The sequence below is a fragment of the Phyllobates terribilis genome, unplaced genomic scaffold (assembly GCF_046119375.1).
Source record: "Phyllobates terribilis strain yellow unplaced genomic scaffold, ASM4611937v1 Scaffold_11__3_contigs__length_659146591, whole genome shotgun sequence".
Lineage (NCBI taxonomy): Eukaryota > Metazoa > Chordata > Amphibia > Anura > Dendrobatidae > Phyllobates > Phyllobates terribilis.
In genome coordinates this window covers 203,364,495-203,391,006 of record NW_027362771.1, presented here as the reverse complement: position 1 = coordinate 203,391,006, position 26,512 = coordinate 203,364,495, and the positions used below count along the sequence as shown (strand labels likewise).

At 39.2% G+C, this 26,512-nt stretch overlaps 1 protein-coding gene across 3 annotated transcripts in view; it reads right to left on the bottom strand.

Annotated features, from left to right (window-relative positions):
* IMMP2L (inner mitochondrial membrane peptidase subunit 2) overlaps nucleotides 1-26,512 on the bottom strand; it is a 1,848,527-nt gene that overhangs the window by 783,763 nt on the left and 1,038,252 nt on the right. The gene's annotated exons all lie outside the window — the stretch shown is intronic.

Sequence of the window (26,512 nt, the reverse complement as noted above, 5' to 3'; positions counted from 1 at the left end):
TCAGTGAGAGCTGCTCGTAGGATTACTAGAGAGGCAAATGATAACCTCCGCTTGACTGCAAAAGACCTTCAGAAAGATTTAGCAGACTCTGGAGTTGTGGTACATTGTTCTACTGTTCAGAGACACCTGCACAAATATGGCCTTGATGGAAGAGTTATCAGAAGAAAACCTCTCTTGCTTCCTCAAAATAAAATTGAGCATCAGAAGTTTTCAAAAGAACATCGAAACAAGCCTGATGCATTTTGGAAACAAGTCTTGTGGACCAATGAGATTAAAATAGAACTCTTTGGCCACAATGATCAAAGGTATATGTGTAGAAAAAGGGCACAGAATTTCAGGAAAGAAGATCTATCCAACCATTAAGCATGGGGGTGGATCAATAATTCTTTTGGGTTGTGTTGCAACCAATGGCACGGGGAACATTTCACGGGTAGAGGGAAGAATAGATTCAATTAAACTTCCACAAGTTCTTGATGCAAACATAACACCATCTGTAAAAAGCTGAAGTTTAAAAGAAGATGGCTTCTACAAATGGATAATGATCCTAAACACACGTCAAAATCCACAATAGACTACCTCAAAAGGCGCAAGCGGAAGGTTTTACAATGGCTCTCACAGTCCTCTGATCTAAACAGCACTGAAAATCTGTGGCTCAACCTCAAAATAGCAGTGCAAGCAAGACGACCCAGTAATCTCACAGAACTGGAAGAATTTTCCAAGGAAGAATGGATGAAAATCCCTCAAACAAAAATTGAAAGACTCTTGGCTGGCTACAAAAAGCGTTTATAAGCTGTGACACTTGCAAAAGGGGGGCTACTAGGTACTAACCATTCAGGGTGCCCAAACTTTTGCTTCGGCCCATTTTCCTTTTTGTAATTTATAAAATGTAAAAGATAGAAATATACATTTTTTTTTTTTGCCTACAATACACAGGAAATGTGTCATCTTTAACTTCAGGCCTTTTAGAGATCATTTCATTTACAAATTGCTTAACTGTTCACAATAACAGTAATTTTGACCAGGGGTGTCCAAACTTTTACATGCCACTGTATAAACTATGCAACTTTTGTATGGCTATAAAACTGTAATCATACTTATCTCAAGAATCATGTCGCCAGTCCATTTTTACTGCACACTGAATGCCATAAAATCATAACCAAATAAATGATGGCAAGATTGTGATTTTTTTTTAATCATTTCATCTCACTTGAATTTTTTTTCACAACCTTCTGTAATTTTTTACATTTTTTTGTGAAATGAATAATGTCATTCAAAACTACAATTCATTCAGCAAAAAACAATCTTTCTTATAGCTACGTCGACAGAAAAAAAAAGAAGTTATGACTCGTGGAAGAAGAGGAGGAAAAAAACACAGTCAGTGCTACCCCTTGACCCCGAGGGTGGTTTGCACGTTAATGACCAGCGCAATTTTTACAATACTGACCACTGCCATTTAATGAGGTAATTACTCTGGAATGCTTCAACGGATCCCTCTGATTTTCAGACTGTTTTTTCGTGACATATTGTACTTCATGATAGTGTTAACACTTCTTCGATATCACGCGATTATTTGTGAAAAAAAATGGAAATTTGGTGAAAATTTTGCAATTTTAAAACGTTGAATTTCCATGCCCTTAAATCAGAGAGATATGTCACACAAAATAGTTAATAAAAAACATTTCCCACATGTCTACTTTACATCAGAACAATTTTGGAAACAAAATTTTTTTTGTTAGGGAGATATAAGGGTTAAAAATTGACCAGCGATTTCTCATTTTTACAACAAAATGTACAAAACCATTTTATTAGGGACCACATCACATTTGAAGTGACTTTCAGGGGCCTTTATGACAGAAAATACCGAAAAGTGACACCATTCTAAATACTGCACCCCTCAAGGTGCACAAAAACACATTCAAGAAGTTTATTAACCCTTCAGGTGCTTCACAGGAATTTTTGGAATGTGGAAGAAAAAAATTAACATTTTTTTTCACAAAAATGTTACTTTAGACCCCAATTTTTTTCTTTTCACAAGGGTATCACTAAAAAATTAACCCCAAAATTTGTTTTGCAATTTCTCATGAGCACACTGATACCCCATATGTGGGGGAAAACCACTGTTTGGGTGCACGGCAGGGTTCGGAAGGGAAGGAGCACTATTTCACTTGTTGAATGTAAAATTTGTTTGAATAATTAGTGGACTCCATGTTGCGTTTGGAGAGCCCCTGATGTGCCTAAACAGTGGAAACCCCTCACAAGTGACCCCATTTTGGAAACTAGACCCCTCAGGGAACTTATCTAGGTGTGTGGTGAGCACCTTGAACACCCAGGTGCTTCATAGAAGTTTATAACATTGAGCTGTAAAAATAAAATTTTCACAATTTTCCCACACAAATGTTTTTCAGCCTCCAATTTTGCATTTTCATAAGGGTAACTGGAGAAATTGCACCATGCAATTTATTTTACAATTTCTCCTGAGTAAGGCGATACCCATATGTGGGAGAAAACTGCTGTTTGGAAGCACGGCAGGATTCGGAAGGGAAGGAGCGCCATTCGACTTTTTGAATGTAAAATTTGCTTGAATAATTAGCTGACGCCATGTTGCGTTTGGGGAGCCCCTAATGTGCCTAAACAGTGAAAAAACCCCAAGTGACTGCATTTTGGAAACTACACCCCTCAAGGATTTTATCAAGGGGTATAGTGAACATTTTGAACCCAGAAGTACAACACAGAATTTGATAACATTAGGTCATCATATTGAATAAGTTGTCATTAGTCTTGAGCACAAGTGCTCGCTACTTGAGTTTGCATCGGGTACTCAGGTATCCATGTATCGAGGGGTGCATGAGTGACATGCTCGAGTCCCCGCCCACAGTTATTAGACACCCATAAAACAACATGCGGGGATCGCTCGTACATGGCCGGCAATCCCCGCAAGTTGTTTTTGGCTGTATAACAACTGCAAAACATATGAGGCGGAGACTCGAGCATGTCACTCGAGCACCCACTATACTCGGTGCATACCCGAGCACCCGATGCAAGCTCAAGTAGCGAGCACTTGTTCTCAACATTAGTCGCCATATCGCCATCATTTTTTTTTCTTTACTTCTGAAAAAATCCCAACCCCAACACATGCCTAATACAACCCCAACCCTAGCCCAACCTTAACCCTAGCCCAACCCTAAACCCAGCTCAACCTTAACCCTAGCCCAACCTAATCCTAGCCCACCCCTAACCCTAGCACAAACCTAACCCTAGCACAAACCTAACCCTAAACCTAGCACAAACCTAACCCTAGCTCAACCCTAACCCTAGCCCAACCCTAATAATATCCCAACCCTAACCCACCCCTAACTGTAGCCCAACTCTAACCCTAACCCTAGCACAACCCTAACCCTAAACCTAGCCCAAACCTAACCCTAGCCCAACTCTAACCCTAACACAACCTTAACCCTAGCCCACCCCTAACCCTAGCCCAACCCTAACCCTACCCCAATCCTAATCCTAACACAACCCTAACCCTAGCCCAACCCTAACCCTAGCGTTTATTTCTTACGCCGTTTCTCATGCAGTATAAGTGATTAGATGACTATTCTTTGGGTCGGTGTAATTACAGGGATACCAGATTGATATCGGGTTTTTATGATTGATAGCTGTCACACACTAAAAACCCCTTTTTTTTGCAAAGACTAGATTTTGCATCATAATATTTTGAGAGCTATAATTTTTCCATATTTCGTCTGACCGAGTCATGTGACGGTTTTTTTTTGCGGGACAAGTTGACGTTTTATTGATACCATTTTCAGGCACGTGACATTTTTTGAAGGCTTTCTATTCCAATTTTTGGGAGGCAGAATAAACAAAAACCAACAATTCAGGAATTGTTTTTTTGCGGGTTTTTTTATGCCATTCTGCGTGTGGTAAAATTGATAAGGCACCTTTATTCTTTGAGTCAGTATGTTTACAGCAGTACCACATTTATATTTTTTTTAGGTTTTGCCACTTTTACACAATAAAAACTATTTTACAGACAAAAGAATTGTTTTTGCATCGCTTTATTCTGAGAGCTATAACTTTTTTATTTTTCTGCCGTTGGAGCTGTATGGCAGCTTGCTTTTTGCAGGACAAGATGACATTTTCAGTGGTACCATTTTTATTTACATTTGTCTTTTTTATCATGTTTTATTCCATTTTTTGTTTGGCGGTATGATGATAAAGCATCATTTTTTGTTTGGGTTTTTTATTTTTTTTATTTTACCGTGTTCTCTAAAGGGGTTAACTAGTGGGACAGTTTTATAGGTCAGGTCATTCCGGATGCGGCGATACCAAATATGTGTACTTTTATTGTTTTTTTTCAAAAGATTATTTATTTATGAGTACAATATATATATATATATTTTTTATTATTGTTTTCATTTTTTTTTATATTTTTACATTTTTTTTTTTTCACTTTCTGACACTTTTTGATCTTTTACGCTATGTCCCATTATGAGACTTTCACTTTTTGCAGCCTGATCGCCTGTATAGCACAGGAATGCAGAACCATTCCTGTGCTATGCAGCCTGTCAGCACTGCACAGGGAGAAGTTACTTTGGTCGTGCACTGCGCATGACCAAAGTAACTTCCTGCCTCCTGGTGACCTGGATGTTGTTATGATGACATCGTATCACCATGACAACATGAGGAACCGGACTCAGACGCCACGGGACGCTGGCAGAGAAGGTAAGTATCGTGCTTACCTCCCCTTCCCACCAGAATGCTGCGATCGATTTCGATCGCAGCATTTCGAGGGTTAATGTTCAGGGAGCGGTGTGGTGCCACTCCCTGCACATAGCACCAGGTGTCAGCTGTGACAATCAGCTGATACTTGGGGGCGATCTCGCCTGCACCGCTTGTGTGAGGGCGAAATCGCCAAGGCGTACTAATACCTATCTGGCCTATAAGGCCCAGGGCACAGATACGCATTAGTATGCCTTGGGCCAGAAAGGGGTTAATATCTTAGAATCCACCTTAGAAATACCTTTATAAATACCTATTTGCATGACATGTTTATCACATCATAAATAACGGTCATAAATTGCTATATTATACACAAATGGTATAATTTAGAGTTTCCACTCTGAAGAGTCAATGCCACTAATTCCAATAATGCCACTCTCTAGGGCATTGTCAAATGAAATTCCAATGTGTCAAATGTCATTACTAGTGGAGTGTGAATTTAGATGGTTATATATCATTTAGCTTCATTGAACATGAACTGATGTACTAGTTCACCGGATACTGGCAGCACTATTGGATGCTGTACAGACAAACTGTGAAATACGTCTATTGGGAATAGGGATTAGAGCATTGATCATGTTCGTAACATCTTTTAGATAGAGAAGGAAAGAGCATAGGTCTATCAGTTCCTGAGAAGGAATAGCAATTGGATTCTATATTGATCAGCACGTGCAAATTGAAAGTAATAAACATCTCTCTATGAGGTCTGCGATCTGTCCAATTCTTTTCTACAACTGTGAGTTTGTATATTGTAATACTTCATATTTCATATGTCTCCAGAATAACATATACATAAAGTGATGAAGGGGGATTATTTCTTCTGAAAAATGTATAATAGCAGCTCCAAGATTTACTACAAATATGCTGGAAGTGTTTTTAAAAATTAATGCAATTCTGCCATGTTTCATATAATTGGCTTTTTTTATCTACGAAGCACATTTGTCTGATTTTATAAACTTCAGTGTTAACTTTGCCTATAACATCAATTAAATGTTTAACAACCAGGTGTTCTCGGGAAAGTAATTATTCTAACTTTATTATTTATATAAAGATATGTGCCGCTCTATCTATCATGTAAACACAACGATCAAACACTTCTTGTATCGTGAGGAGATAGCAAAAGTTTGAAAGCAATAATTTCTACTGCCGAAAAAAATGTAAAATAAATATCCATATTTTCTCTGCCTAAGGCTGTGTGCCACGATGAGTTTTTGAAGCAGCATATTTTCGCGGTCTCAAAAACACAGTGTCTTTCAGTTCCAGCAAACTGGATGGGATTTATAGAAATCTCCTGCCCACTGGGCTTTTTTTCGTCAGCGTAACCCTGCAGTGAAAGTTTCAAATCCACAACATTTCAATTTCGCTTGAGGGTACACTGAGTTTTATGTGCAGATTCTTCTTCTAGACTTGCATTAGATGGGGAAAATCTGCAGGTAAAAACCACATAAAAAACGCATGTAATCTGCATATGACTATCAATAAAGTTTAGTCAAAGACAAATACCAGGAAGTATCATAAAAAAACTGCTTTATTTAAAACATGACATCCCATAAAGAGGCAAAAACCAAGGAAAAAAACGCACTCAAAAACTCAATGAAAAAAACATAAGTTACCTAATTTACGTAATATGTGCAGAAATTCTGAAACATCAAAAACTCTCCAAAAGATCATCATGGGAAAGTAACCTAAAGAATACATTTCTGTCAGAAGGTGCCTGTCATTAGTAGTGCATAGAAATTCTACAACAAAAAATATGAAAAAGACATCAGCACCAGGGTCTTTGAATAAATGTGGATTTATTACCACCACATAGTGTGCGGCATTTCAGCTCAGCAATGAGCCTTTTTCCATATGTTGCTCACTATGTGGTGGTAATCAATCCACAATTTTTTAGTCCATAAAACACTCTGGCATAATTGTCTTTTCATACATTTTGGATTAATTTCAAGGAGTTGTTCTACCCATATAGCAATGTGCACAGAGCATTTTGGGTGACACCAGATGAAGGGAAGTGTGGTCTCCATTATAATTTACATAATAGGTGCAGAAATTCTGAAACATCAAAAACTCCCCAAAAGATCATCATGGGAAAGTAACCTAAAGAATACATTTCTGTCAGAAGGTGCCTGTCATTAGTAGTGCATAGAAATTCTACAACAAAAAATATGAAAAAGACATCAGCACCAGAGTCTTTGAATAAATGTGGATTTATTACCACCACATAGTGTGCGGCATTTCAGCTCAGCAATGAGCCTTTTTCCATATGTTGCTCACTATGTGGTGGTAATCAATCCACAATTTTTTAGTCCATAAAACACTCTGGCATAATTGTCTTTTCATACATTTTGGATTAATTTCAAGGAGTTGTTCTACCCGTATAGCAATGTGCACAGAGCATTTTGCGTGACACCAGATGAAGGGAAGTGTGGTCTCCATTATATGACTGTATTGTAAAAATTCTACTATAATTTTATTTTGTTTTTTTCCCTAAAAAATTATTAGTTATTTTCATTCTAAAATAAATGTGCTATTTTTTTCTCTTTCACATTGGAATTATTGAGAAACCTACAGATTGCAAAACAAAACAGAGACTGGAGAGGCCTTCTTGAAAATCAGAATAATATACAATAGATAGCATTGAAAAGTATGCTACCGATAGCCTAATCAATAAAAATTAGACAGCCTTAAAAGACTTTTGATCAACATTATTTGGCCCAAAACGGGGGAAATGTAGTATAAATAGGATTACAGGAAAAGAGTGAAAAAAAGAAAAAGTATCCCATAGAAGCAAGAAAGAAAGAAAAGAAGATTTGTTAAGCACTGTGGAATACATTGGGCCAACTAAATAATGAAGATTGTTATATATGGCTTGAAAAAAAATTTAAACGAATAAGGCTTGAATTTTTCAAACAAAAAGCGTGCTGTTTTAAAACCTTATTATTTCACCAAAGAAAATGTGGAATGTTCCTCCTTTCTGGTGGGTTATATGATAATACACTGGACTGGACAGGATGCCAGTCCTGGTAAAGATGTCTATTCTTGGTCATGTCAGTAGACCAGATAATATGGAAATGGAATGCATCTCTTAGCATACCGTAATTGCCGAGTTCCATAGTATGATACAAAGTCATTCTGGATCATTTGTACGTTCCTTACTGAACAGCACCATTTGCCTTGCAAGCTTAGATATTTGAGATCATGAATTCAGATCACCCATTTCTAAATTCACTGATCATGCTCTGAATGCATTTTTTCCATTAAACCAAATGGAGGCCAAAAAACAACACATTTACCTCAATCCTTTCATGTCTTAAACAGAGTAAATTCAGATCCGATATAGGAAATTCACCAGCTGTTAAAATAATAACTTTTTAGGTTTTGCCCTCATTTGTAATCAGGAACCATTTTGGGGCAATCAGTTCAGCTTAACAAAAGCCATAAAAGCATTTCCACGTTTATCTTCCAGATTTGTTTAACTGATAGTAATTTGACAAAATTTTGCTTAATTTAACACAGGGCAGTGAATGTGGACATAAAGTCTGAAGTATATTGATTTAGATAAAAAGCAAACAGTATTTAGCTGTAGTAAAATTCAGTACCAACATGATGAAGCCCAAATCTAATAGTTAACAGCTCATCTTATCCAAAACCTATTACAGCTTTATCACATAATCTACCAAACTAAAACAGTGTCAACAATATTTAGCTTCACGATAATGAAACAAAAAGCCATTTTCACTCTTGTTCCTATTTCAATCTCATAAGCAATAGTGAAAACTATTTTAAAACCTCATTAGTTCTGCTTGTTTGAGCCATCAAGTCTAATTTCAAAATCACCTTGTGGCAAAAGCCAGCTTATATTCTGCAAAATGAACACTTAATTATGATTATTATAGCAATCACTCATAGGTTTCAAAACAACAAACCGCTTATTCACTGAAATATGCATACAGGTGAAACGGTTAAGTGAGAGATCACTGACTGCATATTGAGCAGTCATATTAGACATGACACTTTGTAAAATTGTTTTATTGGATTTTATTTCTATATTAATGACAGTATTTTTTTATTAATTCGGTATAGGATGAACCTTCAATGTGAGATCACTGGATTTCTATCCCATTGTAAAAGTAGGGGCACCAAAACCTGTGTTAGATAGGCAAATGAAACTATAGGTGGAGAAAAACACAAAAATGTATGCACACCTCCAAAATATAACCAATTCGCCCAGTTTTACAAATCGTTTATTTTTCTTATATGTGAAAAATTGTTCGTGTTTTTTTTTCGAATTGTGTTGGACTAATTTTTGCTCTGTTTGTCAAATTTTTTAATCCATGTTGCATCCAGTTTTCTTGTATGAAGAAAATAAATTCTTTGTTTCTCCCATTCATTAAACAATAAAATTCGGACATCACATGTGAAAGAGTCCTAAGGGCTCAGTTTTTTTGGTACGTGTGCTATCCCTTACTTTTCCTAAAAGATCACAAACCTATTACAATCAATGAGCCTTTTGAAATGTCTTCTTTGTCCAAAAGAAAATAAAAAAATTTCCCATTTTGCTCCATGTAGCAGATTAAACTCGCTAATCCAAGGCAATGGACGCATGAAAAAAAACATATCATTCGTGAGCTGTCCGTATTTTACTATAATAAGGCACTCTATCTAGGTACGTGGAACTTTTACAAAATGAGATTCTGTTCACATGCAGTTATTTACATTTTTTGGATCTGTTTTGAGTCTCTCTCTGTCATCCCGGACTTCTGAGCTGTAAAATAGACATCCAGGAAAAGTCCGTGTTTGGAGTTCAGCACCGAACACGAGGTGTTCGGTATGAACCCCGAACTTTACAGTTCAGGTTCGTTCATCTTTAATCATAACAGATTGTCAATCATTATGTCAGCTGTTAATAAATCCATTTTTTTGCACTGCGCATGCCCAGAACAATTTTTTAATTAAAAAATGGATCCGTTCAAAAACAGTAATTTTGTTTTTATTTTGCATCTGTTTTAAAACTGGATCCATTACAAACAAATGACAGCTGGACATGTGAAAAGAGCCTTACATACCTGTCCACAGCAGAATATATGTATCATGTGTGGAAGACCTTTTTACCAAACCTAAAACAAAAGGTAAAAATGTATAGGGCTGCTTCGTTAAGACAGGCTTGCTGAAGTACAATGCGCCATTTAGAGTTGCATGCCACTTAATGGATTAGGTAAATCTGTTAACTGCCATGCGACACTGGCGAGAATTTACTCTGGTCAGGGACTGGAGTACATTTCTAGAGTAAGTTAATGAATTTGAATCTGATGGGTGGGTGTAACCACTCCTCTCCCTCCCACTATTTGCCCATGCTATATCCATATTGGTGTAACTAGTCAGGACTGTCGTGAAAACAAGAAAAACCACAATATTTTTGCGAAACATCCAAGTTGTGCAAAGAAGTTTTCAACTTAAGCTGTTTTACAGCAAACTTCTGGCATAAACACCTTAAACTATCAGCCTCAAAGTGTCAAGTTCATAGAAATGCAACATAATATTATCTGCAAAACAGGAAAAAACATATCCATCTTGAAAAAAGAAGTTATTGTATGTGTTGTCCAAAAAAATAATAAAACCTTAAATATATGAGCCCAAGTTATAAGAGGTAAAGAACAGGTGTTTATGTACCTCAATATTAGTTTACCATAGCTTAGAGAAAGATAGTGCAGGACTACACAGTGGTCCCACGCATATCGCTGCTAGTGCAGCTTTCTCCGGGGAAAGTAGAATGGATCAATAGAAGCACCACTCATTGAACAGGCTGAACTACAATTCCTGACAGTTCACAATTATTCAGATGTCGCAGTGACAGGTACTGTAGTCAAGAGGCCATCATGCCTAGCAGGTACTGCTGCCCCTTTATTTGTTGATTGGTGAGGGTATTAATGCAAAATTCCGGAAAACTCTTAAATATATTTCCAGTTATCTCCTACTTGTATATTTATTCATCAGCAGGTACTTTTATAAATGCTATCTTTTATTTCAATAGAATTTTACCACTAACAATATTATTTTGCATGTTTTAGCAGCATGGTGACTAAGTAGTTAGCATTACTTTTTTCTACAGATCCAGGGAACAGCCATGGGGGCACCCTTTGCTCCATCCTACGCTAATCTGTTCCTGGGGCTGTGGGAAAGGGACCTGTTCCAGTCTGATCGATTGTCGGCTATGGACCGCATCCCTTTTTGGACGCGGTACATAGATGACATCTTTCTGACCTGGCAGGGCTCACTTGAGTCCCTACAATCTTTCATCAGGGAACTCAATGACAACAACTTTAATATTCATCTTACCTATCAGGCAAGCTTTTCCTCCATTGAGTTCCTTGATGTAAAAGTTACACGTGACAAGGATAATATTCTTCAGAGCACGGTTTATCGTAAACCTTCGTCGGTGAATTCGCTATTACATGCCTCTTCGGCTCATCCTCGCCATGTGTTAAATGCAGTCCCTACTGGGCAATTTTTAAGACTAAGGAGATTGTGTTCCTCGGAGACTGAATTCAAGACATAATCAGATATTCTTATGACCAGATTTAGAGAAAGAGGGTATAGCCATCGGACCCTAAAGAGAGCCTTTCACCAGGCGAAATATACAAAACGCCATGACTCTCTATATGCTACTAAATCTAATGATGTTAGTGAAACTTTACACTTCATCACCACATTTAACTCGGGGGCAGTTAATGTTCGTGAGGCTCTTACTAAATCTTGGCCAATTTTGTTGGCAGACCCTGTCCTCTCTAATTACCTGTCCACTGAGCCACAAATCACCTTCAGAAAAGCTAAAAACTTGAGCAACCATTTAACAAAAAGTCATTATCATGGCATTACTCCCTCCAATTTTCTTAGTGATTTAAAACCCAGCAATGGTTGCTCTCCATGTGGTAGATGCTTAGCTTGCAGTAATATAGAATGGTCTGATTCTTTTTCCAACTCGGATGGATCTATCATCTACTCTATTAGGAGACATATTACTTGCACCTTTAAAGCGGTAAAATATTATGCCACCTGTCCATGCCCCAAAATCTATATTGGGCAAACAACACGACAGCTCAAGATTAGAGTACGTGAACATATATTGGGTATTCAAGCTGCGGCTACAGAAATGGATATTTCTATATTAAAAACACTCCCTAAACACTTTAAGCTGCACCATAATTGTGATGCTGCACAATTCAAAGTCCGGGGCATTGATATGATTACTAACAATATAAGGGGTGGTAACATCAGCCAAAGGTTAGCCCAAAAAGAGAGCCGATGGATTTGGACACTGAAGACCTTATATCCATCAGGCCTTAACGAAAATATCAGCTTTGTGCCATTTCTCTGATCGCCCCCTCACACATATTTATATATTTTAGTATTATTTTATGTGGTGTTCTGTTTTATTCATTTGTTTTTCTGTTTGCTACCTTAGTCCCTTGTGTGAAGTAACCGGCTTTTCTTCTTTTTGGACAATGTATGAAGATTTATTCCATCTGAAACATTGACAATATCATGATATATATCTATTGTTGGCCATTATTAGCCATGTATGTACTCCAATAGGAAGGGATCGTTCTGTCACATTTTCCCTACATCTAGAATGTCCTGTTATTTATTTACAATTGTGATATTTTTTATTTTTTGTTTTTTGATATGTTGTACAATGCATTTTGAGTGAAGATTTACTGTACTCTACATATAGCTATATATATATCTAATGTTAATTTTTACTGATTGCTATTATTGCAGTCCAGACTCATGATGTTATGATTTCTTGTGTGGCACTTATATATGTGTTGTGGTATACTTCATGTCAAATAATACATCTTTTTCACATATATCATTCCTACAATAATTTTTTAGGGGCTTATTTCCCCTTTATAGGCATTATCCCCTTTTTTTAATTCAGGACAAATGCGTCAGGGGATTTTCTAGTTGGGGCTTTCATTCTATCTGTGACCCTTACTTTAAATCTCTTCCCTTGTGGCCCCTTCCTTTGGTTGTTGTCCACATCCTGCGTGCTTCGGCTGTACGCGTGTTCGGCGCTGCCCGCTGTCGCTTCCTCGCTGGCCGTATCTCTATGTGGCCTCTCCGGCATGCGGTCACGTGCTTTCCCACGTGACCGTGATGCCGGCGGCCGCATGACGCGGTTGCCGTTGTGGGGCGGCACTGCACACGTGTCATACCACGCCCTCCCGCTGTGATTGGTTCCTCACACACACTCCCCCACTTGTGATTGGCTCCCATTGCCTTTTAATCTCCTGCACTTTCGTTGTTCACCACCTCCTGACGAAGGCATCCCCAGCCGAAACGCGCGTAGGGTGGAGGGTGGTGTGTGAGCACGAGGCTTCGGCTCCAGTCTGACATTGTGAGTATGTGACCCACACGTGGGATTTGCTGCTAGACTGCAGATTCTGTCATTCTTCTCCATGATAGCTGCATTTACATCTGACTTTGATTTTGACACACATGTATTTATCAATCCTCCCCTTTTCCCCTTTTGGGGATTGTGATGAACCTGTAGCCGCCATCTTGGTAATGATAAATCATATCCAGGGATGGCCACACTTCAGCAGCCCCCACCCTTGGGACCTTCTGTTAAAACGTCAACTAGATAGTTTCCCCCCATCCAGGCTCCTGTAAGATAAGAAGCCTACTTAACACTTGAATGCTAGGAGCTTCAAAGACTTCGAGAGGAAACACAGCCAGCAGGGGGGGGTGCTTCGTCTATCTGTACCTGACCATTTGTCCCATAGGACTAGTTTCTTTGTCTGTCACAAGCATGGAGGCATAAGATATAGAAACATGAATAGTACACGCATGTTGCGTGGGATGGGCCAATAAAAAAATATCACGGCGTCCCGGAGCCATTGCGCACACAAGCCTCCGCGGTAGACGTTTGTACGTGCTCTGGAAGCCAAGATATAGCGCGGAGCCATTCCTGAGGACCGTATGGTATCATAATTGATATCAAAAGGTCGGTTACGGCGGCCCGAATCCATGGGAACCCCTGGGGGTATCATGAGACCATCCCAGAAGAAGTTATTGGGTTCCATAGAATTTGGGCTTCTGATCGAAGTTAGACCTGAGGGTGGAGACTGAGCCAGCTGACCTCACCAGCAGTGGGCGGGACGGGGCAGGTAAGATAGCAGGACAGACAAGAGACAAGTCAGTTTTTGACCCAAGAGTGGTGTGCTGAACATCTGAGCACCAGCTGAGGCCACCAAGGGGAGGAGCAGTTTGACCATGCGGTGGTAGGCCTCAGCCTGTAACAAAGAACCGTGCCTGCGACCGCAGAATCCTCTCCCTGCGTCACAAGAAAATCAAGAAACCGGTAACTGATATGCTGTGGTGATTCTGTGTGTTGTATTCCATTGTTGTATAGTTTAGCCTGACCTTATACCTGTGTATATTTAGTTGTATATCGTGTATCTAGTGTATTATTATAATCAATTACCTCAAGTAATTGTGGGCCTGCCTTTTATTCTGCATAACGAACGCACGTCCGTGTGAGCTCGGCTCAAGCCAAAAACGCTACCCAGGGTTGGTTCCTGACCCGATATAGGCCCATTCACGGACTGGGCGTATATCTAAAATAGGGACTGGTGGCAGCATACCAACTGGGGATTGGGGAAGGCTGGTAGTGACGGTCGGAGGTTCAGATATATATATTCCTGGCGCGGCCAAGGAAGATATATATACCGCCCTCACTACAGAGGGCCCCGATACCCAGTAGGTTACAGGACAGTCTCCCTGGCGACCGCTTATCCTAGGTGCAGTTCCTTGACTGACCTGAGGCTAAGAGGGCGCTAGTGAGTTGTGCTGTGTAGTGACGTTACGGTTTAGTGACGTTGAAGGGATAACACACTACCGTGTTCCCTGCGCTGGTTGCAGCTACCTGGCACTACTTTCTCTAGGTGCAGTACCTTGACTGACCTGAGAGGTAAGGGGGCGCCAGAGAGCTGCACCCACCGGCCGGCTTTCATCACAGGGATATTAGTGGTAGATCTGGGCTGGAATATCTGCAGCTAGTTTGCTAGATATAATGATTAGTACTTGTACCTATTTATGTTATTCTTCCAGCGCCCACACTGTCAATTTCTACATAGACTTTGAATAATACTTACCTCTGCTTGAGTTACCTTTGGTTGGGGCAATTTCGCTGGTCACATGTTCTATCCATATTATACCGTGATATTACCTAAGTTCTCTTGTCAAACCACAAGAACATGATATCACAAAGGGTTTAATATTGGGATGGTTTTGACATGCTGTTTATTAAGGTATTTAGATACCTGTGATCTGAATTAATTCACCCCACCTTTTCCATTGACTTTCTATTACTGGATATATAGATCCACGATCTGCATTTTTTGCATAAGTGTCTCTCATGAGGTTGCTCTTTGTCTATGCTAGCCATTTGTCCTTGCTCGCACATATGTTTCCCTCCTCTTGTGTTTTATATTCTTTTTGTGATCCATTTGTGTTTCCTTTTTTGCTAATAAAGTATATAAATTTTCTATTATTGGACGTTTTTCGAAGTTTTTTACTTTTCTTTGTCTTCAGCATTATTGCTTTGCAGCTCTGGGGTCCTGGGTTCAGACCCCACCATGGACAATATCAGCAAGCAGTTTGTATGTTCTCCCCATGTTTGCGTGTTTCCTCCTACACTCCAAAGACATACTGATAGGGAATTTAGATTGTGAGCCCCAATGAAGACAGTGCCAATAATGTCTGTAAAGTGCTGTGGAATATGATGGTGATATGTGAGCAAAGTATAATAAATAAATAGAGGTCCAATGGTGGACTCTCCTCTTATCTGAAGACCAAAGAAGTTACCAATCTCCCATTTTTACAGATCATTCAAACTCTTTTTCTATTAATAAAAATGGTAATACAAAATCAGCCAACGGAGCATGTTTTGTTACATATGCCCCATTCATTTGAATTAAATATACAGATTACATCTGGTCATCTCCCATCGGACCTCAAATTAATATTAATGTCCATAATGTAAATGAATAAAGCATGATACATTGCTAGCCAATGTATTAAAGAGAACCTAACAGGTGATACAATTACAGCCTGGTATGTTTCATTCTGAAACACTGAGGTGGTTCAGAAAAAAACATACTTTTAATAGTCGCCAGGGACCTTGACACACCTGTGACTAGTCAGACAGGTGAGTCCCCAGCAGCTTCCTGCCTGCTGACAGTGACTGTCAAGTCTCTGCCTATACGTGTGTACAGACAGAGACTTGTCAGTCAAGCGTCAGCGGGCTGGGAGAAGCCGCTGAGGACCCGGTCGGTTGGCTCGGTCTCCAGTGGCTAATAAAAGCATGTTTTATGCTGCGGCATTTCAGAGACAAACATACATGGCTGTGATCGTACAGCCAGTGGCTGACACAAGTTGCCCACGGTTTGGGCAGCATGTATCACTTGTCAGGTTCTCTTTCAGCATTTCTCCCAAACACATTATTAAAAAGCATTTTGAACTTTTTTTATTTAAGCATATAATTAGTATTCTTTACAATATATCTATGGAAAAAACATCTCAACTTTCAGCAAGTAATCTGACCTGAGAAAATATCTATATCTAGGTCACAAGACAAAGAGTTTCTTTTTTTTTTTTTGATCAGGATTTTTTATTTCTCTTTTTTTTTTTGTAAAATCAATCTGTGCGTAAAGATCTCCAGTAACTGCGTAACTGTGTCATCTCAAATTATCCAAGATGGATTTTTGATGACTGCAATGGTCACATCGGGATCTTACATACTACCTAAACCACTAAACAAAGATAGCAATTCAGACTCTAATCAAGGTCCCAGTTGTGCAATGTCAAGGCTTTATCCTGTACGTGCAAATCATAGCCTGGCACAAATTACAAGTTACAATGCGTGATGTGACATTATGTGAAACATAGATAAGTGCACTTGCTTTGTGATTCGATTCTATAATGCTCGGCTTCCACATGACAATCACTACAACAGAGAATTTGGTAGGAAATAAAATTATGTAACGGTGTAATTTTTTTGTTTTAATGCAAAATAAATAGTGTTTGACATAGTGCGCTAAAATTCTAACGCTACAATATACTTACATTGCATTTACTAAAACAGATTTCATGATGCTAACCTATAGCTCTATTTCCTGCTACAACGCCCCTTACATTGTATATTCTCCTTAATAAAGAAGTGAATTTGATTTTCAAAGCATAATTGAAAATATTCCTTTCAGATTTCCTCATGTAAATGCATCATTTTGCCCTTTAATACATCAGTGTCATTTATATGTAAATATGTACAGTATTCTAGATAACATACTAAGTGGCCGGTAACCAAGGCAAAAGGCAGTGAACAATAAAAGAAGAATTCCCTTTGTTCTTGTGAACTGAAAAGATTTTTAATATGATGTAAAATGCAATGTTTCTTGTTTTTACAAGGACAATGCAATTTTGGAGGACCTGTCATCAAATTTTTCATGTTGAGCTGGACGCACAATCTAATAGTGGCTGTAGAGCAGAATAAAACGTTTGCATTTTTTAACGTCACTTCTCCATTGTGCAAATATTAGAAATCAAAGTATTTGGCACCTAATGAGTTTACTTTAAGTCCAAGTGTGTGTTATTAAATAGTTTTCACGGGGGACATGTACTTCTTCTCCCAGTTTGAGTTCCTATTTGATAACACCCACTTGGACTTATCAAAAGTTAACTCATTCGGTGCCATTACTTTAAGTGCTAATATGTCAGCAACAGAGAAACGAAATTAAAGATAAACAAAAATGTTTTATTCTGTAATGCAGCTACTATTACATTGTGTTTAACATGATTGGTGAAAAGTCCTCATTAAGACAATGAGACCACCACTTTACCCTTTAATAAAGCTCTTTGTTCAATACTGAATGTAAGAAGGCTGACATATATTGTGTGTACATACAGTACAGACCAAAAGTTTGGACACACCTTCTCATTTAAAGATTTTTCTGCATTTTCATGACATTGAAAATAGTACATTCACACTGAAGGCATCAAAACTATGAATTAACACATGTGGAATTATATACTTAACAAAAAAGTGTGAAACAACTCAAAATATGTCTTATATTCTAGGTTCTTCAAAGTAGCCACCTTTTGCTTTGATGACTGCTTTGCACACTCTTGGCATTCTCTTGATGAGCTTCAAGAGGTGGTCACCGGAAATGGTTTTCACTTCACAGGTGTGCCCTGTCAGGTTTAATAAGTGGGATTTCTTGCCTTATAAATGGGGTTGGGACCATCAGTTGTGTTGTGCAAAAGTCTAGTGGATACACAGCTGATAGTCCAACTGAATAGACTGTTAGAATTTGTATTATGGCAATAAAAAAGTAGCTAAGTAAAGAAAAATGAGTGGCCATCATTACTTTAAGAAATGAAGGTCAGTCAGTGCAAAAAATTGGGAAAACTTTGAAAGTGTCCCCAAGTGAAGTTGCAAAAACCATCAAGCGCTACAAAGAAACTGGCTCACATGAGGACCGCCCCAGGAAAGGAAGACCAAGAGTCACCTCTGCTTCTTAGGATAAGTTTATCCGAGTCACCAGTCTCAGAAATCGCAGGTTAACAGCAGCTCAGATTAGAGACCAGGTCAATGCCACACAGAGTTCTAGCAGCAGACACATCTCTTCAACAACTGTTAAGAGGAGACTTTGTGCAGCAGGCCTTCATGGTAAAATAGCTGCTAGGAAACCACTGCTAAGGACAGGCAACAAGCAGAAGAGACTTGTTTGGGCTAAAGAACACAAGGAATGGACATTAGACCAGTGGAAATCTATGCTTTGGTCTGATGAGTCCAAATTTGAGATCTTTGGTTCCAACCACCGTGTCTTTGTGCGACACAGAAAAGGTGAATGTATGGACTCTACATGCCTGGTTCCCACCGTGAAGCATGGAGGAGGAAGTGTGGGGGTGCTTTGCTGGTGACACTGTTGGGGATTTATTCAAAATTGAAGGCGTACTGAACCAGCATGGCTACCACAGCATCTTGCAGCGGCATGCTATTCAATCCGGTTTGCGTTTAGTTGGACCATCATTTATTTTTCAACAGGACAATGACCCCAAACATACCTCCAGGCTGTATAAGGGCTATTTGACCAAGAAGGAGAGTGATGGGGTGCTACGCCAGATGACCTGGCCTCCACAGTCAGCAGATCTGAACCCAATCGAGATGGTTTGGGGTGAGCTGGACCGCAGAGTGAAGGCAAAAGGGCCAATAAGTGCGAAGCATCTCTGGGAACTCCTTCAAGATTGTTGGAAGACCATTTCCGGTTACTACCTCTTGAAGCTCATCAAGAGAATGCCAAGAGTGTGCAAAGCAGTCATCAAAGCAAAAGGTGGCTACTTTGAAGAACCTAGAATATAAGACATATTTTCAGTTGTTTCACACTTTTTTGTTAACTATATAATTCCACATGTGTTAATTCATAATTTTGATGCCTTCAGTATGAATGTACAATTTTCAAAGTCATGAAAATACAGAAAAAGGTTTAAATGAGAAAGTGTGACCAAACTTTTGGTCTGTACTGTACACATATATACAGTTGTGCTCAAAAGTTTACATACCCGGGAAGAATTTTTCCTTTCTTGGCCTTGTTTCAGAGAATATGAATGATAACAAAAAAACTTTTTCTCCGCTCATGGTTATTGGTTGGGTGAAGCCATTGATTGTCAAACTACTGTGCTTTCTCTTTTTAAATCTTAATGAGAACCGAAAACATCCAAATGACCCTGATTAAAAGTTCACATACCCCAGTTCTTAATACCGTGTATTGCCCCCTCTAACATCAATGACAGCTTGAAGTCTTTTGTGGTAGTTGTGGATGAGGTTCTTTATTTTCTCAGATAGTAAAGCTGCCCATTCTTCTTTTTTTTTGGCAAAATGCCTCCAGTTCCCGTAAATTCCTGGGCTGTCTAGCATGAACTGTGCGCTTGAGATCTCCCCAGAGGGGCTCAATGATATTGAGGTCAGGAGACTGGGATGGCTACTCCAGAACCTTCATTTTGTTCTGCTGTCGACAATGACTGGCCTTGTGTTTTGGATCGTTGTCATGTTGGAACGTCCAAGTACGTTCCATGCGCAGCTTCTGGGCTGATGAGTGCAAATTTGCCTCCAGTATTTGCTGATAGCGTGCTGCATTCATCTTTCCTTCAACTTTTACCAAGTTTTCTGTGCCGTTGTAGCTCACACATCCCCAAAACATCCGTGATCCACCTCCATGCTTTACAGTAGGAATGGTGTTCCTTTCATCATAGGCCTTGTTGACCTCTCTCTAAATGTAATGTTTATGGTTGTGGCCAAAAAAGTTCAATTTTGGTCTCATCACTCCAAATTACCTTGTTCCAGAAGTTTTGAGGCTTGTCTCTGTGCTGTTTGGCGTATTGTAGGCGAGATACTTTGTGGCATTTGTGCAGTAATGGCTTTCTTCTGGCGACTCGACCATGCAGCCCATTTTTCTTCAAGTGCCTCCTGCGAAATCTAGAAGAGAGGTTAACTACCTTGAAAATCATTAAGGAAGGTGAAGAGTTCTTAGACAGAGCAGAATTATCTCTTCATGATTCAGAAAGAGAAGAAATTCGAACTGCACCTGACGAAACAGAGGAATGGAAGCATGTGACCCACAGAAGCAGGAGGATCGAGAGGCAGTCAGCACCCATACTGCTCAGGAACCAGTACCAGGCTCTCACGCAGGAGAACCATGAAGAAATACAGCAAAATAAGACTTTGCCAGCAATGAATAACCTTGTAAGCCCTCAGAATCCTCCTGGATGGAGAAAGAAGAATGTTGTGGAGAAAAAACGGAGAGTAGTGGTCATGGGGGATTCCCTGTTAAGAGGAACAGAGGCCGCTATCTGCAGACCAGACATAACCTCAAGAGAAATGTGCTGTCTTCCAGGAGCAAAAATTAAAGATGTGTCTGACAGGATATCAAGACTCTTCAGACCTACAGATCACTACCCATTCCTGCTAATACATGTGGGGACAAATGACACCGCAAGAAAGGACCTGGAAACCATCTGCAGTGACTTTGAAGACTTAGGCAAGAAAGTGAAAGAATTGGGAGCGCAGGTGGTCTTCTCATCCATCCTCCCAGTGGATGTCCATGGAACAATGAGGTGGAATAAGATTCTACAGGTGAACAACTGGCTACGTCGATGGTGCCGTCAACAAGGATTTGGATTTCTGGATCACGGAATGAATTACCTATACGATGGACTACTTGCTAGAGATGGGGTGCACCTTACGAAGACTGGAAAACATGTATTTGGAAGTCGCCTTGCTACACTCATCAGAAGAGCTTTAAACTAGAACAATGTGGGAAGGGAAGCAAAAGGCCAGAAAAAGCCATACAGCTGACAAATACTATTGAGATCTCTGCTACTGGAAGTGGAAAGGAAGAACAAAGACAAAACAATTTAAATAATAAAAATATGGGAGGAAGAGAAACCAATCACAAACTAAAATGTTTTTATACAAATGCACAAAGCATGGGCAACAAACAAGGAGAATTGGAACTACTAATGCAGGAAAAGGAATATGATGTCATTGGAATCACTGAAACTTGGTGGAACGATACACATGATTGGAATAAAAGGCTAAAAGGATACAACTTATTTGCAAGAAACAGACTTGATAAACGAGGAGGAGGTGTTGCATTGTATGTTAGAAAAGCGTATATCTGCACAGAGATTGAAGCTTCAGAGACTGGGAGTTCTGTGGAAACTGTTTGGGTAAGAATACAAGGCGAGAACAACGGAAAGGACACCATTGTAGGCATTTACTACAGGCCATCTGGGCAAGCTGAAGATATGGATGAACTCTTTATGTATCAAATGACCAAGTTCTCCAAAAAATATGACGTAGTGGTCATGGGAGATTTCAACTATCCAGACATTTGTTGGGAATCTCTCTCAAGTAAAACTAACAGGTCAAGCAAATTCTTATCCTCTCTTGCTGACAACTTTATCTTCCAAAAGGTAGGGGAGAAAACAAGGGGATCTGCTACTTTGGATCTAATCCTTATAAACAGGGAGGAAATGGTTGAGGAGGTAAAGGTGGCTGGGACCCTAGGAGGCAGTGATCATGCTATTATAGAATTTTGGATAACTAGAGCAGGAAGACATGTGAAGACTCAAACTTCAAGGTTAGATTTTAGAAAGGCAGATTTTAAGAGACTCAGAAAGAGAATAGGAGGGATCCAATGGCTGGATGTCCTTAAGGACAAAAATGTCCAGGAAGGATGGGAAATTTTTAAAAATGAGATTCTCAAAGCACAATCGTTAACAATCCCGAAAAGTAGGAAGAATGGGAAGCATTTAAGGAAACCAGGATGGATGAACACAGAATTTAAACACATGCTAAAAAGAAAGAAAGAAATGTTTATTAAATGGAAAGAGGGAGGCATATCTAAAGAAGATTATAATGCAGTCTGCAGATCCTGCAGGGCACGTATCAGGTTAGCTAAAGCTGACAATGAATTAAGGCTTGCAAGAGATGTCAAAAGCAATAAAAAAGGATTTTGGGGGTATGTCAAAAGTAAAAGAAAAGTCAAAGATGCTATAGGATTTTTACAGGATGAAAATGGAGAAATGGTAAGAGAGGATGTTGAGAAGGCCGAACTTTTTAATTCCTATTTTGCATCTGTTTTCTCTCAGAAAGAAAATGTAACATCAACTGATCTTCACTGTCCTTTTAAAGGAATAGAGGAATCCAAGTTATCTGTAAACAGAAAGATTGTGAGGGAATATTTAGCTAACATAAATGAGTTCAAGTCTCCAGGTCCAGATGAATTACACCCCAGAGTACTGAAGGAGATCGTAGAAGAAATTTTAGAACCACTCTCCATAATCTTTGAAAATTCTTGGAGAACAGGAGAAGTCCCAGAAGACTGGAGAAGAGCAAATGTTGTTCCTATCTTCAAAAAGGGGAAGAAGGTGGACCCTGGGAACTATAGGCCGGTGAGTCTGACTTCTATACCAGGAAAGATCTTTGAACAAATTATTAAACAACATGTATGTAAGTACATGGATAAGAATGAAGTGATTAACCAGAGTCAGCATGGGTTTGTAACTAACAAGTCATGTCAGACTAACTTAATTTCCTTCTATGACAGAATCACTGACTGGGTGGATCAGGGAAATGCTGTAGATATAGTATATCTTGACTTCAGCAAAGCATTTGACAAAGTATCTCACACCATCCTTATTGAAAAAATGACCAAGTATGCAATGGACCAGGCAACTGTTAGGTGGATTCATAACTGGCTTAGTGATCGGACTCAAAGGGTGGTTGTAAATGGCTTCACATCCAGCTGGATGAATGTCTCAAGTGGGGTACCACAGGGCTCTGTCCTGGGACCTGTATTGTTCAACATCTTTATCAATGATTTAGATGAAGGAATTGAGGGTAAACTGATTAAATTTGCTGATGACACAAAGCTAGGAGGGATAGCTAATACTAGAGAAGAGAGAGAGAGGATTCAAAAAGACCTAAATAAACTGGAGCAGTGGGCAGCAACCAACAGAATGTTTTTTAACAGGGAAAAATGCAAAGTACTACATCTGGGCAATAAAAATGAAAAAAGCATATACAGAATGGGAGGTATAGAGCTAAGCAACAGTACATGTGAAAAAGACTTAGGTATACTAATAGATCATAGACTGAACATGAGTCAACAGTGTGATGCAGCAGCAAAAAAGGCAAATACAATTCTGGGATGTATTAACAGAAGCATACAGTCTAGATCACGTGAAGTCATTATCGGTCTTTACTCCTCTTTGGTCAGACCTCATCTGGAATACTGTGTACAGTTTTGGGCACCACATTTTAAAAAAGACATAGACAAACTGGAGCAAGTTCAGAGAAGAGCGACCAGAATGGTGACTGGTCTGCAAACCATGTCCTATGAGGAACGGTTGCAGGATTTGGGAATGTTTAGCTTGCAAAAAAGAAGACTGAGAGGAGACTTAATAGCTGTCTACAAATATGTCAAGGGCTGTCACATTGTAGAAGGATCATCTTTATTCTCATTTGCACAAGGAAAGACTAGAAGCAATGGGATGAAACTAAATGGGAGGAGACACAGATTAGATATTAGAAAAAACTTTTTGACAGTTAGGGTGATTAATGAGTGGAACAGGCTGCCACGAGAGGTGGTGAGTTCCCCTTCAATGGACGTCTTCATACAGAGGCTGGACAGACATCTGTCTGAGATGATCTAGTGAATCCTGCTTTGAGCAGGGGGTTGGACCAGATGACCCAGGAGGTCCCTTCCAACTCTACCATTCTATGATTCTATGATTCTATGATTCTTGTGCATCTTGTTTTCAGAGAGTCCTGAATTTCAGCTGATGTTAATTGTGTGTTTTTCTTTGCATCCCGAACAATTTTCCTGGCAGTTGCGGCCGAAATTTTTGCTGGTTTACCTGACCGTAGTTTGGTTTTTACAGAGCCCCTGATTTTCCATTTGTTAATCACAGTTTGATCGCTGCTGACTGGCATTATAAATTCCTTGGATTTTTTTGTATCCCTTTCCTGTGTTATACAGTTCAACTACCTTTTCCCGTAGATCCGTTGACAATTCTTTTGCTTTCCCCATGACTCACAAACCAGAAACATCAGTGACTGGATGAAAGATGCAAGAGTCTGGATCCCAGAAACTCACTCAGCTTTTATCTACACACACTGATTACAAGCAAACAGGTCACAGGTGAGGATGTTACCTTTAGTAGCCAATCAAACCCATTTGTGTCAAATTCTGTGCATGTTATCAAGCCAAAATAACCAGGGTATGTGAAGTTTTGATCAGGGTCATTTGGATGTTTTTGGTTGTCATTAAGATTTAAAAAGAGAAAACACAACAGTTTGACAATAAATGGCTTCACCCAACCAATAACCATGAGTGGAGAAAAAGTTTTTTTGTTATCATTCATATTCTCTGAAACAAGGCCAAGAAAGGAAAAATTCTGCCGGGGTATGTAATCTTTTGAGCACAACTGTACCGAGCTTTCTTATGTTCAGTATTGAACAAAGGCTTTTTACATTTTTTCAGAAATAAATGGAGAATGATGTAGGAAACAACCAGAATCTGGATAGTTGAAATATATTGTTAGTTTACTGATTAATATATACTGTTCAAAAAAATAACTAAACAAAAGCCATCTATATGTGTCCATGGTTTATCTTAAAAAGGTTGTTAAAGTGGCACAAAGGCAGATCACTGTGCACACTAGAAGTCACGGCGGCCGCTGGGCATTTGTGTGATTTAGGAAGCAGGGGGGCGGCAGAGGGCTATACAGAGACCATAACCACTCCTCTATGGGCAAGATATCAGCTGGCTGGCCTCGGTTGCTCAGCACTAAGTGCACACCCTTCTGACTAGTCAGGCAAGTTAGAATATGCAGCAACACAAGATTAAAACACTGATTTAACATTGGGATGGCTATAAAATCAGCATTTAAAAGGGGTTCTATTTTTTGCTCTAGAAGAACTCTTATAAGTACACTACAAAGATTACCCACAATGTTCAATTATAATGTATGGGGGAATTCAGCAACAAATGGTTAATTCCCCTAATCTCCCTACTCTCTAATAAATGAGAGAAGAATGGAAATCGTATTCAATTAACAAAAAATGCTCTAATAGGCTAAAACTTTTCGTATACCTTAACCCTAGAGCGCATGACCATAAAAATCTACACTTTCACATACCTGGGGCCTTTTAGGCCCGTGTGCAAATAACATGGAATAACTCAAACAAAAATGACAAACAACTATATACCTGAGGAATACCTAGAGTTTCAAAATTCTAACTAAAGTAATCTTGCAGAAAATAGAAAGCAATTAACAGAGCGGGCCTGTGAGGCCCCAGGTATGCGTTCTAGGGTTAAATAGCTGCTGGCCAAATGCTATCTGTCTTGAATCCCCCATACACATGAAGATTTATTTTGGCCAAGCATTCATGGTGAGGACAAAAGAGAAAGTCACTGCCAGACACATTTGCCGGCAGGTTGTCTAGCAGGAGAATGAAAAGAATCAGGTGGCTAAATTCAGACTGGACAATCTTTCTCTGCTCTGACATCATCTATTGGCAGGCCACCATACACATTGGATGTTGGCCTCCAATCTAACTTGCATAAATTACTTAGCGGTTTTGAAACAAATTTTTGGATGTATATGGGCCAGAAATGAGCCTGGCAAAGGATCTGCATTGGGTAAGTGTTATGATACATAAGTCTACTAATGCTTTTGTCTTGCAGTACTAGCGAATTGGATTAAGTTATAGGCTTTCTAACCCATCAAGTATTTTCTCCACATATTTTAGTTTCTTTCCAAGTCTGTAGAATTCATAGCATATTTGAAAGATAATCAGATATTCACATTCCTTTAACTATGACCTTGGCTACAACATCAACAATATAGTCTGTAAGCTCAACTGGGGCATAGGAAATTGTGAATAATATAATTCTCTGCATAGTTGTGCATAATATGTCAGAACTAGTATAAAAATATTAATAATGTATTTCTAGCTATGCATTTTGTCTGAGTCATCTGCATTTTAAAGGAAACACAAGCATAAGATGAGTAGAGGGTATGGAATAATGGAATGTACTGTGCATACAGTATGCATCCCATAATTGGAAGTTCCAGTTGTCTTTGATGATAGGCAAACATA